The sequence below is a fragment of the Epinephelus lanceolatus genome, chromosome 24 (genome assembly GCF_041903045.1).
Source record: "Epinephelus lanceolatus isolate andai-2023 chromosome 24, ASM4190304v1, whole genome shotgun sequence".
In the NCBI taxonomy this organism is placed as follows: domain Eukaryota; kingdom Metazoa; phylum Chordata; class Actinopteri; order Perciformes; family Serranidae; genus Epinephelus; species Epinephelus lanceolatus.
The window spans coordinates 21,860,658-21,887,891 of NC_135757.1; positions in this window are offsets into that span (position 1 = coordinate 21,860,658).

Here is a 27,234-nt window from a genome sequence, read left to right on the forward strand (position 1 = left end):
TTTGCATTGCAGCCCATTTACTGATAGACAATAAATCTTCCCCATGCAAATTTTATCTCCCTTAAGTGTATGATGCTTCCTGAAGGTTAACATGGATTGTGATGGAATTTAGCATTTTAGCCACAAAATGGTGTCCGCGCTTGTCCTCACGAGGAAATAAGCCATGCAGATAAACTGGCAATACAGTCAGGGATTAGTGACGATGAGTGATTTTATGTTGGTTGTTACAATTTGATGGCTCTTCCGCTTTAAATGCTTGAAATAAAACCCATTAAAGTTTTTAGTGTACACTGTCTCTACACTCTCCCCATACTTTTACAAAACCATCTAAAATTGCCCCTTCAGGATTCCTATGAGCCATTATGCATTGTGTGTGTGTGTGTGTGTGTGTGTAGCTACGTGTGCGTGTGATTAAAATGAACCCGCCAGCTTGAGTACCTGCAACCGACGAGCCTGTGCACAGAAGGAGGCACAACAAAAGCGGGCGGGCCATTCTCCCTCTGATAAACAGACATAATTCAAATGTCAGCATTTGAATGTCATCCTCAAAGAGCCCTCTCCATCAGCGCTCGAGTCATTACAGACGATAGGGGGAGAAAAAAAGGAGGGGGACATTGTTTCATCTGTTTGAGCTTTCTACCCCTCTAATTATTAAAGCGCCTTTCTTCCTCTCCCCCCCCTTTTGAAAATGCACAGAGGGAGAAAGAGATTAGAAGTATTGTTGCCTTTTGACAATTCTATTCCCCCCCCCCCCCCCCCCCCCCCCCCCCCCCCCATACAGGTTGAGTTTTAATTTGTGGCCGTTGAAGAAACAGAGCCCAGATGGCGAGGCACAACTCGTCATCCCTCTGTCTATCTTCCCTCTCTACCTTTCTCTGCCTCAGAACCGGCACCGGATAACAAAGATATGCAGATGAGGCCGAGGCGGTGAGCTCTGGATCGGCGCCAGAGAGATCGTCTCTCACAATAGCGGGGAACAAATTGATGTGTCCTGCAAACTGTGCCACAGTAGCAGCGGGTTACTCCGCGGCCTGCCAAAAGCCGTCAGTCCGCTGTGCCAGGCGGCGTGCCCCCGGTGGCAAAGTGAGGACATCAGCTGCTGAGCGATTGCCAGAGGCCCGTGACACAATATGTAGCATCGGTGTCAACGATGTCATTAGACACAGAATGACGCTGCCAGCAAACTCATTAGCCAGAGTGGAAGTGACCCAACTCTTGGTATAGCCACAATACGAGCAACAAATGCACTTCTAGAGGATACTTTAAATGCTTTGATAGTTTTCAAGTGCTGTGATTCCTCTCAGTTTGGGGGTCAGTGGGTCAGGCTGATAAGATGGAGCGTGCATAGTGTGCCACATATTATGCCAAGTGGTATATCTACTATTAGATGTTTAATGTAGGTTCAGAGAGGCGTGGAAATATACTGCTAAATATACTATACAACCAGTGCTTTTGTCGGCTTTAGTTTAACTGCAGCTTTGAGATGCTCCTGGCATCACGGTGGCTTAAATAATGATGTTATATGTTTCATATGGAAGAAATGCAGCTTTGAAAAACACCTGTCGAGACCAATGTCCTCCACCACAGGCTCATCCAGCAGCAGCCATGTCCTTGCCATTGGGATAAATGTCTAGCAGCGTGTCATAAGACAGTACATACTTATTTAATACAGTGTGTACAACGTACTAAAGCTCCTTTCCCATTGCACAAAAACCCACTAACACCTTTTGTGCCAACCAAAATACCATCTCCGTTCAAGCAGCATTCAAACATTGTTTTAAATTTAGTCATCACAGTGTTTAAGACAGAGACTGAATAAGTAAGAGATAAAAAAAAAAAAAATTATATATAATATGTTATATTTTTACTTGCCTCCATGCTGCTTTCTACTATTTACTAACTTGCTTCCGGTGTGTTTGTGACATTAAATGTGACACACCAGAAAAATAAAAAAACAGAAAGCCATACCCGTCCCTTTTTGAACAGGTCTTCCTGACATCTATTGCACGTCTGTCCGTCCTGGAAGAGGGATCCCTCCTCAGTTGCTCTTCCTGAGGTTTCTACCGTTTTTTCTTTTCCCCGTTAAAGGGGTTTTTTTTGGGGGAGTTTTTCCTTATCCGCTGTGAGGGTCTTAAGGACAGAGGGATGTCGTATGCTGTAAAGCCCTGTGAGGCAAATTGTGATTTGTGATATTGGGCTTTATAAATAAAATTGAATTGAATTGAATTGAATTGAATTAAAAACCTGTATACACACACTCATTTTGGTGGAAAACGTATGGGTGGCATACTGGTGTAGCAGATAATATACTAAGAAATGAACACACTTTATAGAGAGGCAACAAAATTAGTGTATTTTAAATACACCTGACCAGTGCTGGGAGGGTTACATTTAAAATGTATTCCACTACAGATGACTAAATACATGCACTTAAATGTAGTTTTTAATGTATGCCATTAGATTACTCAAACTAAGTAACATATTCTAAATACTTTGGATTCCTTTGGGAAATCATCCTGCTGAGCTCATTTGTTTGGGTCTTATAGTTCCATGCCAAGAACAAGACAGTGTGGGTGGTGTTTCCTCTGCCATCGTTGTATGGCAGGTGTACTACACAGACTATCACCAAGAACTCCTTATTAGTTCAGTACTTAATGAAACTTGGTTATCAGTTCTTTTTCATTTTTAAATAATTGCTTTTGAGAAAATACGTTAATTCAAAAAGAATAAAATCAGAATGGGATTACTGAATATTTTAAATATAACTAAATGTTGTTTCTAGAGCAGCAACAGTAATTTTTATAACAAAGTCACTATAAAAATAATATTCCTGACATCAAAATACTGAGTGAAGTGTCGGCTAGTTGTTATCAGTCACTGTCAGTCATTCCTGCTGTCCTCTGTCCTCCTGTCCTCTGTCCCTGCTCCTCTCTGCTGATGTGATTGACTGTGTGCAGGCAACTTTACCGCTGGTGGAGGGAGGGGCTGTTTGTGTCAGCCAGCAGCTCAGTTTAAAAGACTTACCCAATTTTAAAGTAAGTGGCAACAAAACTAAACACTTTTTAGACCCCATACAGACAGCTGTCATCTTAGCTTATTTGTAACAATTCATTATTAGCCGAACTAGTGTCTTTTTACTCACAAAGGTTTAATTGCACTTACAGTTATGAGCATAGCTGCTGTCAACTCTAGTATTGTTTTAGTTTCCTTCTCCTCTTTCCACCACTGTGTCTCTGCTGTTCACCAACTTTAGTCCATGTCATGTGGGTGGGTGTGTGTGTGTGTGTGTGTGTTGTTATATGTGAATATGGAGGAGGTCCGCCCCGACACAGAGTGCAGGTGAGAGGCTGCATGATGATAATGAATTAAACCAAAATGTTAAAAAGTACAGATAAAAAACAGATATCATCAGAGCTTATCAATACTACAGTCTTTGATAATTCAGCCCTGAGGCTCATTTAATACCAGGTTTCAGTACCCATCCTTACCGTCTACCGTGATTCAGTTAAATATGCACTTGTGATACATCATGTAAACCAACCATGGAGGCTACCGATCATCAATGGATTCCATCCATTCCGGTGCTTTCGAAGTAGGCAACAGGAATAAATAGAAACAGGACGTCCACCAAAAGCTCAGCTCAAAACGGCTCACCAGTTAGGACATACCAATAGAAAGCAGTCAAATCAAATCAAACTGACTGTGTCAGACAGGACATGATTTTAGAGCAGAGTAATTGTATTCAGAATTGGCGGGGGAATGCTTCTTTCCATAAGATTTTGTAAATCACTTATCAATGGAAAAGCCAACTTATTGTGGAACCATTGGTATAAATTTATCAGCTCTTAGAAGTACTTATCTTTTTGAGCTGCAGGGCGGTGCAAATCATATTTATTCGCTCACCTTAAGAATGAGTCCTGGAGAATGAAGAGGTTGTTTTGTACTGGTTTAAGCTGCAGAAGTCTCTTGGAAATAAATATTATTTCAACTCTACTGCAGGTCGATCCTCCTTCTAAGTATTCATCTGGAGAAGCTCAACCAGTTCAGCCAAGGTGCAGACCACAGAGGCCTGCAGAGACACCACTCGGCCCCTGGTGGGCTCTCTGTGTCTCTGCCTCCATCTTTGATGCGTAATGAGTCTCCCCCGCTTTCTTACAATCAGCACAAATCAATATACATGCAACAAACATGCCTTATCCCCCTCTGATGAATGGCCGGGGTGAGAGTAAGAGAATGTAGCGACAGGAGGGGGGGGGGGGGCGTTGGTGGCGGTGGATGGAGGGATGGAGGAGGGGAGGAGAGATAATCATATCTCCACCCTCAGTCAATAAGCCTACGCCTCATTACCAATGCATGAGGGAGGGCTGTGGGGGGGAGGAGGAGATGGAGACAGTATGCACTCACACTCACATACTCATACTGTCATTACCTGAAATTAGCGGCAGAACATGATTATCTCTAACTTAATGCCGCTCTATTCATATATGAAAACTGCCTGGTGTCATCTGCACTTTGAGGATGAGAGTATTGGACCAAATTTGTCATTACAAGTTGAAAAAATATTTGTGTTTGAGTAAAAAATATTCACTACTCAAGCAAAAGTTGGAAAATAACTCTAAAAGGTCATAACTGCAAGATGTTTCCTCCCACAGTGGTTTTAATTTTCTAACAGTACACCATATTATTATGACTCAGGTCTAAAAATGTCTCTTTTTAGAGTAGGAGACAGAGATTACTTAATTGCAGTGATTCAGAATATCATTCATTGCCTGAATCCTCATCACCCACAACTCAACAGTGAACAAAATGTGAATTAGAATTACATGGTCACTGCCCAGATACAGTGAAGTCTGCATGACATTTGTTAAGGTGGTGTTCTGCAGGTTATTTGTCACTGCGCTGCTCTAATCAGAGACCACGTATCAGTCAAACGGTCCGGGTGTGACAAAAATATGGTATAGGTACATCTTGCTAGTACCACATTGGACCCCCTTGTGCTTTCAAAGCTGCCGTATTCCTTCCTGGCAGAGATTCAACAAGGTGTTTGAAACATTCCTTGGAGATATCGGTCCATATTGACATGATAGCATCATGCAGTTGCTGCAGATTTGTCGGATCCACATCCATGATGTGAATCTCCCGTTCCACCACATGCCAAAAGTGCTCTATTGGATTGAGATCTGGTGACTGTGGAGGTCATTGGGGTACAGTGAACTCACTGTCATGTTCATGAAACCAGTTTGAGATGATTTGAGCTTTGTGACATGGTGCGTTATCCTGCTGGAAGTAGCCATCAGAAGATGGGTACACTGTGGTCATAAAGGGATGGACATGGTCAGCAACAATACTCAGGTAGTCTGTGGCATTTAAACTGTGCTCAGTTGGTACTAAGGGGCCCAAAGTGTGCCAAGAAAATATCCCTCACACCATTATACCACCACCACCAGCCTGAACCGTTGATACAAGGCAGGATGAATCCATGCTTTCATGTTGTTTATGCCAAATTCTGACCCTACCATCTGAATGTTGCAGCAGGAATCGAGACTCAGGCCAGGTAATGTTTTTCCAATCTTCTGTTGTCCAATTTTGGTCAGCCCATATGAATTGTAGCCTCAGTTTCCTGTTCTTAGCTGACAGGAGTGGCACCTGGTGTGGTCTTCTGCTGCTGTAGCCCATCTGCTTCAAGGTTCAACGTGTTGTTCATCCAACAACCATGCCACGTTCAAAATCACTTAAATCACCTTTCTTCCCCATTCTTATGCTCAGTTTGAACTTCAGTTTGCAGTGTTGTACTGATGTAGTGTGTTTATTTTGAAAGAGACTGTATGTAAACTGTAAATTTCCTGTGAAAACAGAAGTGTATTTTGAAAGGAGCCAATGCATATAACAGGTAGAACTTGACATAGCGTCTCAGGGTGTCAACAACCAATGCACCCAGGGAGCAATGTGACGAGGTCAGAGTGAGAATGTGTTGTTGGATGACCAAAATGTTACTTTCATGAACTGGAAACACACTGATACAGTGACAGCTACTGTTATGCCAGAACTCTATGTATCTGGGGTTAGACCATGGTTACATTACCTAATCAATGTTGACACCGTGGTAGCAATTCATAAATGTATAGAACCCACCTGTCACTCAAAATACAGTTGTCATGAATGGGAAAATTTGCTGTGACGATCAAAACTGTTTTTTGCACTAGGCTGTAAACATGTTTATTTCTGATGTAAAGTAGGGGGGCCATCGGGATTGACTCTGGTTTGAAGCCAGCTTCAAGTGGCCATTTGAGGAACTGCAGCTTTTGACACTTCTGCGTTGATTTCGTTACTCAGCTCCGGAGGTTGCCCTTTGGTTTCGACTTTACTTAATCTAAAAGAAAAAAGGAACTTATGCATGTTTTTTGACCAGAATTATAGTATTTATAGTTTTCTGTTCTCTACATTTAGAAAGAGTAAGCATTTTGGGTAAAGTGGAGGTTCATTAGGCCTTCTCTTGCCAATATAATTTCCCTCACAGTTGCCATCTCTACCCCTTCTAGCTTCTTCTCTTCTTGATGCCTTGAACCACAGATCCTCTGAGATCTGGGTTTTAGCTTTTACAGCTTCCAGGGGCCATCTCTCCTGAGGCTTTAAGGGGTCCGCCAAGTCCCTCCAAAGGGCCGCTGATCCTGAGGGTCCCTGGAGTTCGCCTCCTTCAGCCAGATTGACAGATACTAATAGCGTGGATGCCTCTCATTCCATGGAGACGGCCTATTAGGGCAGAGAGCCGAGGGGAGACCAGGAAACTAGCCAACTAGCGGCTGACTTATTAGCGAGATTGGCTAGTCTATACGCCGCTGTGGGGTGCTGCACCGATATGTAAATGTCACATTGTCCTCTCCTCCGTTCACTCCTCCCAGTCTTCTATCCATCGTCTGCTCCTATCTTCTGCCCCACCCTTTGCTCCCTCCTCTTCCCTCCCTTCATCACATCCACCGCTCCTCTGCTTCACTTATACTCTCATCACTTTGTCTACTCTCCCCCTCTCTCCCTACCACTGAAGGGCAGGTCCCCCTCCGAATTGATCTGTGGAGATTTCGGCTCACCTTCTTCCTCTTGCAAAGAGAGATGAGAGAGCAGAGATTAGAGGTGGAGAAAGGGGAGGGGGGCAAGAAAGATGGATGGGTACTCTTTACGCCCCCGCTGATACAGTAAGCCTACAACGCATCAAAGACATTATGCAAACAGTGTCGAAAAAAATGTTTTTTAATAAGTAACCAGTGTATTGGCTTTTTATTTGCTTCCTTGCTTTCGGCTGTGGCTCTGTCGCAATCCTGATTATTATGAGAGAAGAAGATGATTTAAGCTGCGCTATAGTTAATAAACAAAAGAGGAAGAAAAGAGATAAAAGACACTGAGGATGTCCCTGAACGGCTCTGGCTTTTGCCCCTTTAGAAACCAGTGAGGTGATAAGCGGAACCATTATCCAGGCGATCGATGACGGGGGGACCATGATTAATGTCACCCCGAGCTTGCATGTCCCTGGGCTAGGCCACAGGGACTACTACTGTCCCCTCTCAATGCACTGCTAACAGTGGCTCATAACAGGCTTTATGGACAAGCCAATTACTGTACTGTTGCTTTATGGTGGACAATTTACTTTGAGCTTCCTCTTAGACATCTTCATACTGGTTCTTTAATGCTTTTGTAATGTTTCTATGTCGTTCTACTCTTGTCAGAATTTCCACTCTACTATTAAACTACTAAAGCAGATGTGAAATCACTCCCAAAACACTTATCCTCTTCAGTGTTTGTACTAGATGTCAGCGGGGTTTTGCAAAAATGTGGACTAAATTCGGAACGTGGAAACGCACTTTATTATTACAAGCAATTACCCCATGGTATCTCAATTAATTTGGCTTTATAGTGATGTGCAGAGACACTACCTTTTACTGTGTATATTTACCATGAACCCATCCATCCACCTCTCTCCTCTTCCACTCAGCTATCTTCAGTGTCACTCTGCGATCAGAGACCAGCTCTCTCCCCTCTTTTCCATGCAGCTATTATTTACAGGATTAGAGTGGTAGAGATCTTAGCACGAATACTCCTCTACTGAGAGTGGAGAAAAAAGACAGGCAAATTACCAGCTAATGGACCACCGGGCACTAATATCTAAATCCCCAATCTGTCTGTAATTGCTGCAAAATGCTCCGGCTTGTGCTTTATGGGAGACTTCTAAGCGACTCTCTCTTTTTTCCCCCCTCTCTTGTCGTTCCTTTCCTTGCTTTATTAAAGCAACAAGGAACAGGGGAGGAAAAAAAAAACGAGTAGTGCTCTCATTTTCCCTTTGAGTCCTTCCACTTTCCCTGGTGGAATCCCCAAGACATCATTAATGTCTCTCCTCTCTTTCATATCTCGACAGAAAGAGAGTGAAGTGACCGTCCCGCAGCTGGCTGCCTTCCTTCGCCGTCTTTCCCCCCCTCCATCGAGGAGCGAGTGATTAATTTCCTTGTAAGGAGAGATACAGAGAGGGAGAGCGAGCGGGAGAGCTCTGTTTGAAAGGTGCTTTATTTGCATTAGCATTCATAATTACTTAATGACGAATCAGATATGGTTCATTGCAACTAAGTGCAGAAACAAGCTGTCGGAATCATGTATTTCAATTAGAATAACACTAAAACATGGTCCTCCATGACCGTCCAATATAAGGAGGACTTTATTTATTTAGCTGGGGAATTATTGTTGAGGGATGAGAAGGCCTTGTTTCATCCTTCGTCATCGCACTAGAAGACAATGTTCTAATTAAATGAGGAGTGTGAAGCACTGAAGTCCTATTAGGAACGTAAAAAATAATTAGAGGTGAAGGGGGTGGGTTACAAGACACATTTGGCAGTCAAGAAGTTAGGACACCTTTTGTCTCAGTATCCCAGCGGTATTTTTATATTTTATGGTATTTAACTTGATAATATATCTTTACGTATCCACCTTGTGTAAAACTGACTGTATTAATAGGCAAGGTTTGCCACATGATGGTATTATGATAGCTTATATATAAACATTGTTAGTATTTAGAAATATAACAATTTGCTGGAAACCAGTAAAACTACTAGTAAGAGGTTAATTTGTATGTGGCACTCATTCTTTGTTTGAAAAACCTTTTGTGCGTGTCTGTATTCCCTCAGCCCTATGTTCCCTCAGATCAGTACCTCCAGTGCCCTGTAATAACATAGGAAACCTTAACCCCTAAACCAGTTATGGAAGGACCAGCTCTGATGCTTAGGGAACATACAGTAGGGCTTAAGGAATGTGGGGCTTAATTTGGGATGGAAAAAAATCATGAGGGAACATAGGGCTTCATTTAAATGCAATAAAATCGCAGGTGCTGAGGGAGCACGTGGCTGAGGGGACAGAGGGCCTAATTTGGGATGGAAAAAGCTAACAAGGGAACATAGGGCCTCACTTAGATGAAAAATAAGGGTGCTGATGGAACATACGGCTGAGGGAACAAAGGGCCTAGTTTTTGGATAGAAAAAAATGTTTATAGGTGCAGAGGGAACACAGGCCTGAGGGAGCATAGCGCTGAGGGAGCATAAGGCCTAGCTGAGAAAGGGAACAAAAAACCCTAAGTGCTGAGGGAACAAGAGCTAGTTTATTTCAGGAAAAAAATCATAGTTGCTAATGAAACACAGGGCTAAGGGAACACAGGGCCTTATTTGGTATGTAAAAAAAGTTCATGAGGGAACATAGGGCTGAGTGAACATAGGGCCTCATTTGGAATGGAAAAAAAGTCATAGGTTCTGAAGGAACATGGCTAAGGGAACATAGGGCCTCATTTGGAATGGAAAAAAGTCATAGGTTCTGAGGGAACATGGCTGAGGGAACATAGGGCCTCATTTGCAATAGAAGAAACAGTTCATAAGGGAACACAGACATCAGGAAACAGGGCATAATTTTGAATGGAACAAAAAGTTCATTAGGAAACAGACTTAAGGGAACATAGGGCCTTATGTGGTATGTGGAAAAAAAGAGAAAATGAGGGAACATAGGCCTGAGGAAATGTAGGGCCTAATGTGGGATAGCAAAAAAGTTCATGAGGTAATATAGGTTGAGAGAACATAGAGCCCCATTTGGAATGAAACAAAAAGGTCATAAGGGAACAAAGACTTAAGGGAACACAAGGCCTAATTTGGATGAAAATAATAATAACAGTGTATAGGTGCTGAGGGACCATAAGGTTAAGGGCACAAAGAGAGGTTAACTCTTACTGGTCATGAGAAAATTAACTATGTGTGTCTCAAATTATCAATGGATAGGATGGTTTAAAAAGCTGCCTCACACAAGTAATATTAATATTAAAAACATTAGCATTAAAAGCAGCAATGTTAGCTAAGACTCTTACACCACACATACGTTTGCAATATTTTTTAACAACCATGAACATGAAGTTACTGGGTGAGTCCTTTTCCTCAACAGTTTCTGCAGAACTATCTACTGCCTTATTAAAATCCAGCCACAGCTCTAGCCTGAACATTAGATGCTTTTGGTAAAAAGTATGCACTCTGAGCTTACAGGGATCAAGAGGCTCTTCGCCATTCTTTTCTGTTTCCAACAATGTTGTATATACACATCCCGCATGTATGTACCTTAGAAACCGTATGGTTGTAACCTTCTTTTTGCTGAATTTTCATCATGAAGATTAATGCCAGGCTCTATTCTGCAAAAAAGGACTAAACTGGCTTTAGTTTGGTCTGCTACAGTACACCCCTGAACATAATAATTTAACTGGATGACATCTCTATAAAGGCCTAATCACTGAATCTTTGTCCTACTAGAAGATGGACTGCAGCGAGTAGGCTTACTTTTAATACAGGACCCCATTTCCGATAGTATCTTTAGGTGGATCCACAAAACTTGCAATATTTCAAAAAAGAACAAGGAAAAGTCCTTCCCAACAAAGTAACTTCTGTCTCCTATCACAGTGCGCTAAAAGTGCCACCTTAGCAATATCCCTTTTAATCAAGCCAAGCCACAATGGGAGACAGCAGGAAGTGTGTGTAAATAATGCATTAATAACCATCCCATCCACACTCCTGGAGGCAGCGCCGGCACGTAGGGAGTTTAAATATCTCTAAGGGATACCTTCATCTGAAAAGTGCTCAGCTCTCTGCTCTGAGCCTCTGCTGGAAAGAAAGGGAGGAAAAAAAAACCTCAAACTAATTGTGAGGAGTTCAATGGCAGTTCAACATGGAGTGCACTTTCCAAGGCCTCGGCAGAGAGCAATGGAGGATGGCCGATCATGTCCGTATCGCCCTCATTGACGGCTATTTTAGAGGGTGGCAACCTTTGGTGATGAGCTATTGACAATGGTTTTCAAACTTTTTCCCTCTTGATAGTGACATTAACAGAAAACACTGTTTTAACGCTACTTCTCCTCGTGCAGATATATTTACTGCAATGCACTTTTTGTGCAGAGACTTCAGGAAAGACACTGAAGTCAGCATAACCTTGTCAGTTTCTTTATAATAACCTGGGGATTGATTTTAAAGATCATCAATACAAGAATTCTCCGCCCTTGGAGATGTGTAGATAAGATATAAGCACCCTCAACCTTCTTTTCGTGTCTTTTATTTTCACCTTATACCCGTAGATATCTAGCCAAATTGTAAACCCATTCACAGGTAGGCACCATGATGTCCATCCCCCAAATGAGAGTCTAATTCAAAATTCGTGCATGCACTAATTTGTCATAGATGAAACAGAGATATCAACTTCTTCTGTGGATGTGTGTGTAAATTTAACAAATGCTCATTTATCGAGTCCTCAAGTCAAATTTCACTCATACCCTTCTGTAAAAGGCCAGCAATTTTACACTATACAACTATACACTTTTCACAATACAAAAATTATGTTTTGGAGGACGTAATTGTCGCTTGGATTACCTTTACTGGCAACCTTTGTTTTTGTATCATTATTCTGCAAGAAATGCAAGGTTGTCAATCTGCCAACTACAATCTGAATAACTGTGTCCAAAGACAAGATCAAAGGTCAACGTTGCAAAGTCCTGTCTTTGGTCAGTAATGTGGGATTTATGTTGGGTTGTGAACACTCATTCCTTACATTTACATTTTCTATGTCTGACCTGTAAAGCTAGGAATTTAAATATGAAAACAGTGCAACTTTTAAAAACTAGAAGTAGCAGCAGAAGAAGAAGCAGTTGTTTGAAATACAATGTTGCATTTAACATCATTTTCATTTAGTTTGACTTTCTAAATTCACTCTGCTACAACAGCTTGGGTGAAAACTTTTTTAACAAAATAAGTATTTCTGACAAAATTAATGAAAGGAAACTGACATGAGCTCTGTATGGCTGCTTCAGTAGCATGATTGGTAACCATAGACTGTATAAAATAATGGACATAGCCACCGTGACGTCACCTATTGTTAAGTGAGAAGTGACCATATTTGACAAGAGTTTGGAGCTGATGAGGGAGTTGTGGATCTAACTTGTAGACTTTGGTCACAGACAGCCTGTCACTCAAAGCCATCACACCCGTAATTGTGCATGACTTAAAGCCTTAATAAAATGAGAACAGGTGAGTTATATAAAACTTAAACCCCTATACAGTTGTCATGAAGTGTGATATTAGCTATAGAGACCAAAACTATTTTTAGCATAAGGCTGTAAACATGTTTATTTTCCAGGCTGTTTTCATGCACTGTTTGTACATATATCTACAAAAGGTGGTGCACGACAATTTGTATATAGCCCACATAATCAGGAAGGCTGCAATCGTGTGACCAATGCGCTGACCAGAGTAGAGAAGCAAGTAGTATAAAGACCAAAAGTACATATAGGGAAACAGGTTGAGGTGGTGAATGGATCAATTAAAAACGCATCTTTCCTCGAGGAGAGCCATGTTTCAGTTCCATGTGAAACCAAGTGAAGTTTAAGTTATTTTAACGTAAGCCATTACCATGTTTCTTTTGGCAGGAAAACAATGAAAGTTAAGGTAGTGGAAGTCCGAGTAGGGTGAGTGGGATGGTTGGTGGATGGGTCCAACAACCACCAACTTTCACCTGGGAGGCTGGTGTTTGCTTCCCGCGAGATTGTAAAGCCAAACCCTGTTCTTTTTTCCTAAACCCAACCATGTGCCTTCGTTGCCTAAACCCAACCACGGGTATAGGCCCGTTTCCATCGCAGGAACTTCGGGGTAATTTTATGGGGCCGGGGCCGTCGGTGCATGTCTCCACCGCAGGAACCACCCCGAAGGACAGAGTTCCGGAACTTTTACAGGGGCTAAACAAGTCCCTGGCTTGGAGTAGGTACTCAGAACGGCCCCGAGAAACTCCTGGCTGGGGCTTGGGGATTACTTGGTGCTGATTGGATATACTCAAGGCGGGATGTGACATTTTGTAAATAACAACATGGTTATCGTAGATTAGCTGGGCTTACCGTTAGCTGTTAGCGGTGTCTGTAATAACTCTGGTCACGATCCGTGAAAAAAATATTTTTTCCAGCGGATATCTTAGTTACAACATGACTGATCTAGCAAAGCAGTTTTGTGTTGCTATGTGTGGTATTTATTCAGTTTTGGGAAATCACGATGTCTAGAAAGCAGCAAAGTTAACATCAGGACGTCATCTGTTAAAAGCCTCCCGTTGTCAGATACGACATGAAACTACTCCAGTTAGCTCAATCATGTTGTAACTAAGACATCCGCTGGAAAAATTTTTTTTTTCACGGACCGTGACCGGAGTAATTACAGACACCACTAACGGCTAACAGCGTCCCTACACCCCTACGCCCCTACGTCACCCCTGTCAAAATGGTCGCGCAACGATTACAGCACATACAGAGCCCGGTAACTTTACAGGAACCTTCCTCCTACTCCGCTCTCTCAGTGGAGACACGGCGGTTGAGAGGGCAGAGCGAGAGGATGTTCCTGTAGTAGTTCCTGCCCCCCAAATAGTACCAGGAACTTCTTCAGTGGAAACGGGCCTTATGTTGGCAAAATGTAACCGTGTGTTTGTTGTTGAAGAAAAAAAAGGTCAATTACGTTTATTTTGAAAGAGACAGTATGCAAACTGTACATTTTGAAAGGATACAATGCATGTAGCCAACATTTGTATGTGGGGCAAAAATAGGCCCTATATGGGATTGACCATGGGTTCCATAATTTCCCCATGGCAATTGCCCACATGGGTGGGTTTACCCTAGTGGGCCCCAGATAAGATGCCTATTTTGGGCCCACACCCACCTGGTACACCGGTAGCCCTAGCATAACCCATGTGGGGCCCACTTGGGTAAAGCCACTCATGGGCAATTGGCATGGGGCCACTATGAAACAATCCATTAGTCAGTCCATATTGACTTGGTTTTGTAGCAAGCCTCAAGTGGCAATTTGAGGAACTGTATTTTTTATCCTTTGCTCTTTCGCATTAGCTTCATTGGGAAGCCGGCTAATTGCTGCTTGGTGGTAATGTTGATGAACAGGAATAAATACATAAAAGACTCTTACTGGAAGACATGATTATTTTATTTCATTTTATTATATTTATGCTTTTGATTTTGTATATGGTTAAAGGGCTAGATTTGGCTTATGGGCTGCCAGTTGAATAGGTCTGCCATATAGTACCTACAAATCTGCTATGATTACCTTAAGATAAAAAACACAATATTGTCAGTTTTGAAGAGTGATTGGTTAAAAGATAATATGTATGGTATACTCTCAATATGCAGAAACAGCTGTTTGGGCTCAATACGCTGTAAACAATATGCAAATTGGCTTTGTGAAATATGTATCTGCACCACTGTATTGGTGGAATTAATATTTCACTGGATCCTCTATATTCGTCATACTGTGTATACCAAGCACACTTGTTTGGTGTTGAACCAAAGTATGCTGGCCTTGCCTCTGCTCCAGGAGCCTTGATGAGAAGCCCAATCAATGTGTTGAAACCTCAACCAGTGCTACTTCTAATCCAATACTGTTTATGTCTGCTGCAGTCGATAGCCTGTAACCTTGGACATGGGTGCGGCTCTCGCCTCCACATCACTGCTGTCATCATGCAGAAACCTCATAAGTGCGATTTTGCCTGGTTTTCATGTTTTCACCTCAGTTGAAAGAGCACAGGCTTTGCTGCGGGCTGGGAGAAATCTCAAACGTCCCGGGTTCATCGGGCAACGTCGAAAACACACTGTCATCACGCCTAAAACCGAGGCTGTTTCTCTGAGTTGCTGAAAAGTTGACATTTTAAAAGTACAAGGTTTTTACCCTACAGCGATGATATAGTATCCTGCTGTGGAAGCCTGGTGTGTGAATGAGAACATCTGGTCGGAGAGGGAGAGTGTGTGTGTGTGTGTGTGTGTGTGTGTGTGTGTGTGTGTTTGTGAACAGCTGCGTGTTCATGTACACAATGACACAAAACTCACTCAATCCCTGCCAAATCTTTGGTATATGAAACCCCCCATACAAGTCCCCCCAGTGGTCCCATTCAACACGGGGTGCAGCGGGCGCCTCGGCTCGCCACCAACGGAGACCCTCTGCCAGTGTTAAGCCCTTTTAATGACTGGATTTCCCCCCGATTGCCAAGTTCCCGTGTAATTGCTTGATGGTCAGCCCGGTGCTGTGCCAGAGCCGGGAGGGGGGAAGCAATGCTTGGCAGTCGGTTTGGTGTTGGCTTGGACAAGGGTGAGCAGAAATAGCTGCAGCGGAAGCTTTCCGAGTCACCGTTCGGACAGTTACAGCCCAGGGTTTTCACACTGAGAGGGACCGGAATGAAACAGCGCCTTGTAGTCAGAGAAAAGAGGGGATAATGGAGAGATTGTTTCTGTTTGCTGAACCCAATAAGGATTGCATTACCTCAAAAAGCATCACTTTACACACACAGTGTGTTCCCCTCGCCTTCCTCCTCTCTTTCCCTTGCTGTTACAGAGCTCTTTTTTTCTGCAAAATCATTATTATTGTTCCTTTTAATCACCAGGCTTTTATCTCATCTGCACTAATTTCTGAAAATAGAAAACGCAGGTTAGCAGAATTAGAATACACCCATTTTTGAGAATTGGGACAAAACCATGCCCTACCCAAAAAACCCTTAAAATTATAACACTGAATTCAGATTCTGGAGTGAATGTCAACTAAAAGCGTAAAAGTAGTAAGCTATATCCTAAAGACTCCTGTTGCACTTCCTGGTTTCCAAAAAGGCAGAACTGTTGCTCAAGTACATTAAACAAATTCATCAAATAATATTGCTATCGGCTGTGTGTTTTTTTTTAAACCCACACCTGCCCATACCCGTAAAGCTCAGCACCAGAACTGACCCGTTACTCATCATTATGTCTAAGCCAAAGCCACACTCGCCCGGACCTGTTAATAAAAGTCCTGTGACCTGACCCACACCTGTGAATAAACACACACAGGCTACAGTCACTCACATTCAGCTGGGTTCTCCGTTCTTGAATTAGAAATCCAGCAGAGGAAAAGTCTGTGTCACTTGCTGCGCTCAATACTGGGATGGCGAAAAACATTCCACGCAAACATTTTAGCATGCTCCTTCCACCATCATAAAACCTCAAAAGGATCCTTCTTGGGTGTCTTGAACTTGATGTAGGCTGCCACCTCATCCTCGGGCAAGGGAGTTTCATGGCTAGAGTCCTCCATGTGTATATATGTATATATATATATATATATATATATATGTATATATATATATATATATATATATATATATGTATACACACACACACACACACATATATATATATATATACATAGCCTTTTTGCTCCACTGTGTGGCAGGTTACCTCGTATCGCAGCTGTGCCTGGATTGTGCTACATGGTTCTGCCGTGGTCCTGCCAGATGCCTCCTGCTGCTGCTGTTATCATTAGTCATACTTCTACTGTTATTATACACATATGATTATTGTCACAAACATATACTCATATATTAATACTTACAACATATTGTACCACAATAGCTGTAATTATTATTATAATATTATTACTTAATGTTGTAAGCTGTCATTACTGTCTGTCCTGCATCTCTCTCTGTCTCTGTCTCTCTTTCTGTCTCATATGGATTACTGTTAATTTGATCTGTTGACATCTATTGCACATCTGTCCGTTCTGGAAGAGGGATCCCTCCTCAGTTGCTCTTCCTGAGGTTTCTCCCCCCCCCCCCCCCCCCAAAGGTTTTTTTGGGGGAGTTTTTCCTTTTCGGCTGTGAGGGTCCAAAGGACAAAGGGATGTTGTATGCTGTAAAGCCCTCCGAGGCAAAATGTGATTTGTGATATTGGGCTTTATAAATAAAATTGAATTGAAATTGAAATTTAAACGGAATATGTATATATATATATATATATATATATATATATATATATATATGTTTTATAAAATGACTGCTCACTAGGAGACTGTGAAATTAATCAATATATAACTTGTTGTCAACTCTGTTAGACATCAACTGTCAACTGTCCAATCTTACCTCTGACATCCATCATGTATGCTATTCAAACAACAAAATAAAATCAATGGGAGGTTGGCCCATTACAAGGTTTAATAGTCAAGACTTTGATCTTTCAAAATATATTTTCCCAGCTAATTTGAAGAGTAAAAATCAAACACCCCCAGAAAATAAGGGTTTGTCCCAATTCTTTAGTATGAGTGGATAACTTAATAGAACAAAGCAAGAAAAGACATTTTTGAAATGGTGTTCAAGCACAAAAATCGACTTCACCAAGCATGGCAGCTGCCTTTGAGCACGTCAACGTGAAATCGCTGCCCTTTCAGCACATATCAGTGACCTTAAACCCACCACACTTAGCTGCCTTTTGTCTTAGCACACAAAGATATCCAGACTGTAGTTTTAAAAAAGAAAAAAACAAAACAAAGTAGATGTATGGTAATGCGCTGTCCGGCTGCACTGGCGCCGCCGCTGTGGCAAACAAAACACTCTCTAAAAGACCCATAGAGGGGGAGAGGTAAGGAGATACATCAATCAATTAACAATTACCCCTGCTGCTAATCAGCTGTCCCCGGCCTGCGCCGGCCGGCCCTTTTGTAATCCCGTTGGCAGCATCAATTAAATTCTTAAGGTTAGTCTATTGAATTTTCCAGATAGTGGAAGATGGGGGTGGGGAGAGTTCGTGGGGAAGGACAAACTGTAGCCCAAACCTTCACCTCCTTTTCTTTCATCCTGCCCCTCCTCACATGTAGTGTATGTGGATTCACTCGCATCTAACCAAGACAGACAGACCTGAACTCAAAGTAGAATTAATAGAATACAGCTGGGACAAAGAGTTAAAGAGGAGACAATAAGATATAATAGGAAAGGAAAGGCTAACAGTACATGATGGAGCAGGGCAGGAGAAGCCAGTAGAATACAATAAAGCATAATACAACAAGACAGAGCAGGACAATAGAATAGGAGAGGTGAAATTCTCAAGTGTAAAAAGCACCGTGGGCTGAAATAAAAGTGAACAGGGTGACGGTCTTGTAAGCTGAAGGGTAAGAGGGTGTGATTTAATGAAGTGAGGTAGTGAAGTGAGACCATGTAGGAGCAGTGCAGTACATTATGTGGGTGTATTCCTATCATTGTGAGAACCGGTTAGAGGTTCAGACCTTGAAAAGTGAGAGTTTTGTGGAAAGTGAGGAGATTTTTTGGCTGGTTTTCACATTTTTGGATCTTGTTTGCCACTTTATAATTTGCTGGTAAGCCCAGAATATCCCATTTAGTAAGTAGACAGCAAATAAATATGTAAAGTAAAATATGTAAAGCAAGTAAATATGGACATTATATACACATATGAAACATTTAACTTTATTTAGCTTTGAAGGTTAAATTTGGATTTTTATAATTCGGACAGCAATCTAAGCAATCAAATTTTACTGACTATCTAAACAAATTCTTTCACAGGCCCTAAATGACATATATCACTCGTCTAACAGTCGCAATTTTAAACATATCCTTAACATTATGAAGCTGTCGCAGTTCATCTCCAAAACTACCTGTGACATACGTCGCTACCATAGCATGCTATATTCACTCGCACACTAGGCTATGTTGTTTTTAAAAGAAATCAACGTTGATTTTAGCATGTGAACACCATACCCCTGGGTGTCAGTCCTGTGCTTAATTGATTTATCCCCTCACCAAATCAATAGAACTGCTTGTATGATATCCTATGAATTTGTGCCCCATGAATGACATCACATCCTTAATGTACAGTTACGTAATTAGCGTAAAATTACGAAGGTTAGGTTTAAGCAATAAAAGTTGATGTGGTTAGGTTTAGGAAAAGAAACATGGTGAGGACGTACGTTAAAATGACTCAAAGTCAGCTTTTTGTGACCCATCCACCTCCCCAACCTGCCTCCTTATAAGCACTTTGGTCACGCGATCGCAGCCTTTCAAAATACGTGGGATATGTACAAATGTGGGCGCATTCCTTTGCTTTTGGGAAAACATCCAAAAAATTTGTAATCACAACCTGACCCTTTCACTTATTTGATATATGTACAACATTGTGCACACTTTGTTTCTTTTTATGCTATGTGTTGTCACTTCCTCCTCTGATTCTGTAATAATCACTATAGCAACCACAAGGCGGTGCCTTTATAATAAACAAAAGCATTGGTAATAATAAGCTGAATGCACAGTCAACCTATGTGGTCTTTTACGACAACACGTTCTCACTCTGACCTTGTTACACATCCCCGTTTGGTCATGGACTTTTTACGTCCAAATATGACATGCAAGGTACCCTGGGTGCGTTGGTTGTTGACGTTCTGGGATGTCGTGTCAACTTCTGCCTGTTACATGCATTGTCTCTTTTCAAAATACACTTCTGTTTTCACAGGAAGTGTACAGTTTGCATAAAGTCTCTTTCAAAATAAATGCACTACACCAGTACAACGTCACAGAGGAAAATACGAAATTTAATAGTGTGTGGACAGATTTGTTTGCTTTAACCGCCAACGTTGCAGTGTTAAAGCACCAAATAATCATAAATAGCACACTGCAGAGGAGCCATCTTGTGGTACAACATATTTTAAAATGCTTATTTAGACCTATTTTTAGTGTTGATAGGCACAAGCAGTGTTACCATAAGGCTTAAATATCTTTTGTGGCTCCAGGCAGATTTTTTTTAATTGTTTTTGGACAAAAATGGGTCTTGTGATAGTTAAGGTTGCTGACCCCCAGTTTAAGCACCAAATAAACACTTGGTCATGGTTAGGAAAAGATCATGTTAGGACTTAAAAATCCAGTTTTCTTGGTAAAAAACAACAACTGCTTGACGTGGCACTATCCCTGATGGAAAAACAGCGATAGGTCGCTAAAACACCTTGGTAGGTGTCTTGCCCAGGTGACGCCATTCACCATACTCTCAAAGTCCTCACAGGAATAGAAGCACAGACATGTGTGTGTGTGTCTCCTTTAGCAAAGTCAGCACAAATACACAGAAACTTACGTGGAGCAAACAAAAGGTGGAGGAGAATCTTTGATCTGTCCATAATGACCTGTAGAGAAAACAGGAATCACATCATTATGTTCAAACAATCTTCCCTCCATACACATTTGCTGACCATTCTAATTACCCATCACCTGATCAATACATTATTTAATCTTCTTCCCAGTAACACAAAGCTTGCTGTTTATTGCTTGCTACCTCAAAAAGCGATTTGTAATTTAAACCAGGATGCATGTGAACCTGATAGGATTGGAATTGCAGCTGCGCTCGAGGATGCTGACGGCACTCTGCTGTCCTCAAGTGAAACTTTAACTGGCTGATCCTCAGCAGCCTCTACCGCTCGCTGAATTGCTGCTGGCTGCCATTGAATCGGACAGATGTGATAGAGGAAGTGATGAATTCTGCCTCAGAATTAGATATCTAACATTTGGGGAAAAATTTCACTAAAGACCAAGTGTAAATCTATTAAGAAAGGAAGATTAAGATGAGGTGGATGATTAAGTTGTTGACTAGAAGTCAGTTAAACCTGCAACCTCTACATCATGGCGAAACATCATCATTTTGGGTAGTGATTTTCTTTCCCAATCAACCAAAGGATTTTACTTAATTCTGCTTACTGTACAAATTGAGTCATTTTCTTTAATTCTTGTTGCATATCATTCCAACCTGGTCTCACTTCAAAGACGTTGAAATCCTGTAAAAACTGAAGTGTATTCTGAAAACAGACATTGCATATAACAGGCTGAAGTTGACACGGTGTCCCAGAACATCAACAACCAACACACTTGGGGCACCTTGCATGTTGCATCTCGACATGGAAAATCCATGACCAAACGTTGATACAGTATGTGGCAGGGTTGGAGTGAGAATGTGTTGGTCATTCCCCTTCCTCTCTCCCCTTGTTTCCTGTCTGCTTTCATACTCTGCAATAACAGCCAAATACCCAAAATAAATTAGTATATTATAGGAAAAGAATCTTACAGAAAAGTTTACTTCATGGCAAGTTTAAGAACTGTAAAAGTCAAATTCGTGTGCAAGTGACTTCCTAATTGGACAAAAGAACAGCAGCTGGATAAGTCTATATGGTCACCATTTGGACTAAGTGTTCCCAGCCTGGGGGTCAGGACCGCCCCAAAAGTTTGTGATATGCCGGAATAAATGTTGGCATTGTATGTTTCTGCAAACCATGGGTATGTCACATTTTACATTTCATATGTATAATATTGCTCAGATAACATTTATATATATATGTTTCTCATCAGAAGGAGGAGGGGATGGTGGACGGTGTGCAACGTATCCTCATACAGGGTGTCTACAGATATCAGACAGTTAAATCTAATGCTTTTTAAGACCAGCTCAACACACCCTTTAACCAAATTTAGGTCAGATTTTTGGACAAATCATGTTTTAGTTAAAGTTAAGCATCCCAGGTAAGCATTGCAGGCAAGTAGTATATACTGTACAGTATGTGGTCTTAGGCAGAGGTAATATTATGTAGGAATATGGTTATCAGAGTAAGTTAAGTCAATCTACATTTTGCCAACAGTTAAGAGCAAGTATGAAATAAAATGACAGTATTAGCTTTTTTTAAAGATTATTAGAAACTAGTCCATACCCATTGGTAGCTTTGTCACCTTCCACCTATGCCAATCCTCAATGCCTATGTGCAGTTTCACATAGACTGACCACGTCAGTGAGTAGAAAAACGTGGGACAGACAGAATGACTGACTGACAGAATGACTGACTGACAGTTTCCGTGATTATGTACAGCATACCATACCATGACTTAGTCATACCAAAAATTAGAAAAAAACAGCAACATTGGTCCACAGGGGGAGCCACAGCGATCGGTCGCATTTTAAGCATTTTTAAGCATTTTTAAGCATTTTTCTGTTGTTATAGCGCCACCCAGTTGCCAATTAGAGTTAAATTTCTCCAGTCACCTTGAGGTGTCCTGTTCTACATATCTACCAAGTTTAGTAAAAATCGATATGGCGGTTAGGCCTAGATAAGAAATTAGCTCTCTAGCGCCCCCATTTTGTTTGATGGGGTCAATAATGGAGGGGTCCCCTCAGATTATGTGTGGTCATATGCCTACAAAGTTGCGTGGTGATGGGTGAAACCCTTGAGATGTTATACACCTTTATGTGATGAGCCACGCCCTCCACAATATTCATTGCCTTATAGAAGCTCAGTTTTAGTAAGTTTTCCAACTTTTGCCAAGAGGGAACTTTAGATATTGTTCCCTAGATTATGTTCACCGAGTTTCATGCAGATCGGTCAAACTTCCTAGGAAGAGATCCATTTTAAGTGTTTTTCAAAAAAATCAAAATGGTGGAAAATCTGTTTTACCGGAAGTTATGGTTCTGAGGCAAATGTTCCTCATGAGGAGAGGCATCTTTGTGCAAAGTTTCATGTCTCTACGACATATGGGGCATGAGATATGCCCATTCAAAGTTTGCAATTTCAATCGGTTGCTATAGCGCCCCCCTTTGGTCAATTGATGTAATATTGCTTCATTCGCATCCTCCCATGACCCTCTACCACTGTGCCAAATTTCACATGGATTGACCAAATCAGTGAGGAGAAAAACGTGGAACAGAGACACAGACACACCCACAGACACAGTTTTCGTCATTATATAGTAAGATGTAGATTTTACATAGAAAGGTTTCACTCATTTTCACAAAAAGAAATTTAATAAATGGATAAATTAAATAAGTTTTGAATGACTGTCGTAGTTAAGACCTCACAATTTCAAACTTAAGACTATTTAATGACTTTTAAGATGTTATTGTTGTAACACTGAATTTAAGACATTTCTAAGGACCTGTAGACACCCTGTCATAGAACAGCTGGTATGACATCCTACAAATATCACACCTCAGAAATGACATTACCTTCTTAAGGTACAGTTATGTAATTAATGTAATGTTACTGTGGTTAAATTTCAGAAAAGAAATATGGTGAGGATGTACCTTAGAAATGACTCAAAGTTCACTCAAAGTTTACATGGTTCCGAATATGCGAGTCCATCCCACCACCCCTGCTTCCTCTTTTGCATGATCGCAGCCCTTCAAAATACTTGGGATATAAACAAATTTTGGTGCTTAGAAAAAATGTTTGAACAGTTCATCAGAACAGCCAAACACGAAAGCGAGACACCTGCCACAGCAGCAGACCACTTTTTGAGACCAACAAAAGCAGGAACTCTTTAACAACAATTAACAGACATGTCCATAGATGCAGGGAAAAGATGTTACTCAATATTTAGATCATGTGCACCTGTCCTCCCGAGTAAAAACATGACAGCAGCAGAGGACTTTGTTTGTCAAAATTAAAGACATTTACGCCACAAATTGATCCAGAAATGGCCCAAATTGGTACATAATGCAAGAAATTATGTGCTTAATGCTGAAAAATTTTCTTGCAGATGACCCCCAAACTCCTTGTGTCCAACAGCGTTTGTAGCAACAAAATTTCTAGCCCCATTTGGAGCAAACAAACTGGGTATTTTAAGCCAAAACACAATGTTTTCCCAACCCCAATCAAGTAGCTCTGTGCCTAAACCTTACCACATGTGAACCACAGTGTTGTCACAACATTAAACTACAAACCAAAACATAAAGAAACATATGAAACATACAAATGTAACATTTCTGTGGGTTACAAAAATGTACAATGTCAGTATTTATTCTAGCAATTGGGTTGTGTGAACAGGATGGGAAAGAAGAAATGCATGTTTCTACTACTGAAAATCTGGTGTCCTGAGTGCATTTTTCTTGCGAATTACGGGATCAACATTGAAATTGAACCATTTGTTTGAACTGGTTATCACAGGAAGACATATCTAACCTAGGTAAAGGGGTCCCAGGTAGCCATAGCTTTTTTAAGGTGTTGTCAGTCCAAAAATTTCATGTGTTTGGGGGGGTTTTAGTTCAAAATAGATGTTTGTTGTCGTTTGCATCTCAACATTTAAGTCAGCATGATTGTCATTCTTCATCAGATCTACCTCTGTGCTTTTGTCATTATCTCAAGATACCTGACAGGAAATAAATGTGTTCTTGAGGCAGTACTCTCCATGAAGTCAGGTCTTTCAAAACAAAGAAACTCCAGGTCAGTCTGGGTGAAGAAAAAAGCAGAGGGAGCTCGCTGTGTAGGTATTCAAACACCCCGACTGTACTGTAGCTACTGTGATGAAAGACTCCACCAAAACAAAAGCAGAGGGTGCGTGTTCCTTCTGCAACATCTCCCCATCACGCGCCCTCCATCAGCGCGTCTGGCTGCGCGTCGGAGCGTGAACGGGCAGATTTTCCGGTAGCACAAGCCTGAGATGGGCTCCTGCGTCTCGGTGAGCTCGTTTCGCCGGGCCTCCCGCCGAGTCCCCCTACTGCCGCTGCACAGACACGAGACTCTGCAGCCCCAGGACACAGTCACCACGGGGGGAAGAGGGGGTAGAAACAGAGGGAGGGAAGGAAGAGAGATGGAGGGTGGGTGAAGAAAGGGATGGAGGGAAAAAGATGCATGAAGGGTAGGGGCAGATAATGAGAGGTAGAGAAGATGAAGGGACGGAGACGAGGGGTGGGGGGACTAGAAAGAGGTAAACAGAAAGCAAGTCGACAAACGCGGAGAGAGACGGAGGGGGGGAAGAAAGAGAAGGAGAGAATGATTGCTCGCGGCTCATTTCTCCACACATGAGCCCATCTGTACGGCGCCCAGGGTGGGACGGCACCACTGCTCTGTCTGAAATGACTGAGCGAGCCAAAGACACCCCAGCACCGCAGGAAGCCAAATGCAATCCCATGAATCCCGGGCTCGCCTATTATTCTGCAGAAAGCCCTTTTAAAGTGCCATTTTTTCTCGCTGATGGTGCCTTGTTGATTTACTTTCAGTTCCATCATGACTTAAGTTGACCGTAATGTGTTTGAGAGACATTCATGGTTGAATATCATGTCTGGGAATATTTTGGCCTTGCATGTTTTATATATATATAAATACGTATATGTGTGTATATATACGCAGAATTTCTCTCTTGCTTCCTGGTTCCATCAACATAGCAGCACCACAGGGGTAAAAAGGAGAAATTGACTGGCAGAGAGCAAGAAATGGTGTTTGCAGTGAGCATCTTGTGGTATTGTAATATTTACTGTTAGCACCTCAGGCTACATGATACGCTCCACTGTCACCATCAAACAAGCAGCTCTCTGAAGGAGGGAGCACATCTGTTGTCACCCCTCCAACCCCCTCCCTTTCCTATCTCTGGAGTGAGAAAAAAAAATTTAGAGTAAGAAGAGAGAAAAGCAAAGGAACAGAACCCCTGAGTAACGAAATACACAACTTTGTGACCCTGTTCTCTTCTTACTCACACACACACCTTTCCTCTTCCTGTGACCATGGCTTAGGATGCAGCCGATTCAAATTGATCATCCCTCTGACCAATAATTCATTGTGATGGAGCAGACGTGGTGTGTGCATGGCGAGTGCCGGCCGCGCAATGGTACCTGCATACTAAACAGCCCCGCCGGCCAATCGCGCTGCCACGATCCCCGTCAGGTGACCCGCTGTTTATCCTCTGATAAATGGCAGGTCAAGCCGGGTGGCGCTCACCACCACATCCCTCAGAGCCATGTCACCCGCACTCCCAACCACTCATCAAACCCCTTCGCTCTCTTTCCTCAAACCCCTCCCGATCCCCTCCACCCCTTAAACCCCTTCTGCAATCACCACCACCCCCCCAAACACCCCCCCCCCGGTATTTGCCCCGCATGCATCCATTATTCTCCACGCTTGCTGCACCGTCAGCACAGTCATGATTGCTGACTTCTCCTTCCACTGCCAGCCTCCACTTTGAACACAATTAACTTAGTAATTGCATTTGTTTTAGGAGTATGGGAGTGATTATCAAAGCCACCTATGATCCTCCAAGCATACACACTCGCTGCCTTGCCTGTCTGTTGATGGGCGCTTGTGCAGGCGAGACCACGGGGGGTGGGGGGAGTTGGGGTGGGGGGGTACACAGATAGGGCTGGGAGCACTTCAAAGCAAACCTCGCTTCCTTGCTCAACCTCATATACCTTATTAGAATCCCCTGATTGCCAAACCCCTCTGTTGCTTTTGTTTATCTGTTTGTTTCTTAGGCGGCCAAGCCACCGAGGCTTTTGAAAATCCAGAGGGGTCATTTTCAGCACAGCTGCCACTAACAATGCAAAATGCAAGGAGAGATTGAGCAGTGCGGAAATAGCATTCACCTACACTGCAGAGTTTTGATTTGAATTTGAAGAGGCTGATGTGAAAATGTGTGTTTAGGGTGAAGTGTTTTGCTTTTAAGTCCATCTTCTGTCACAATCAAAGGAAGGAATGGTCTGTACGTTGCAGTGGATATAAATTGAAGGTATAGTTAAAGTAGTTTGGATACTATAAATTGGTCCCAGGCGAAAAAAATCTCCATCTTTTTAAGCTTGTTTATGTAAAATAGGTGAAATAATCTTTTCAGCTCCTTCCACTTGCAAATCAAATTGTTTCAGGATTTGTTTAGTGTATAAGAACCAGTATCTCAGAAGCACATTTGGCACCCTAGACAGTCCCACGAAAGATACGTCCCAACCAGGAGAAAAGAATTGTAAAGGAACTACAGATATACTACAAACCGACACAAAACCACAAAAATATGCATAACAACTAAAAAGACAAAAAAAACCCACAACCACAAAGAGAAAGAAAACGACTACAAACTACAAAAGAGAAAGTAAGAGAACTGCAAATTATCCTTATAAGACCGAAG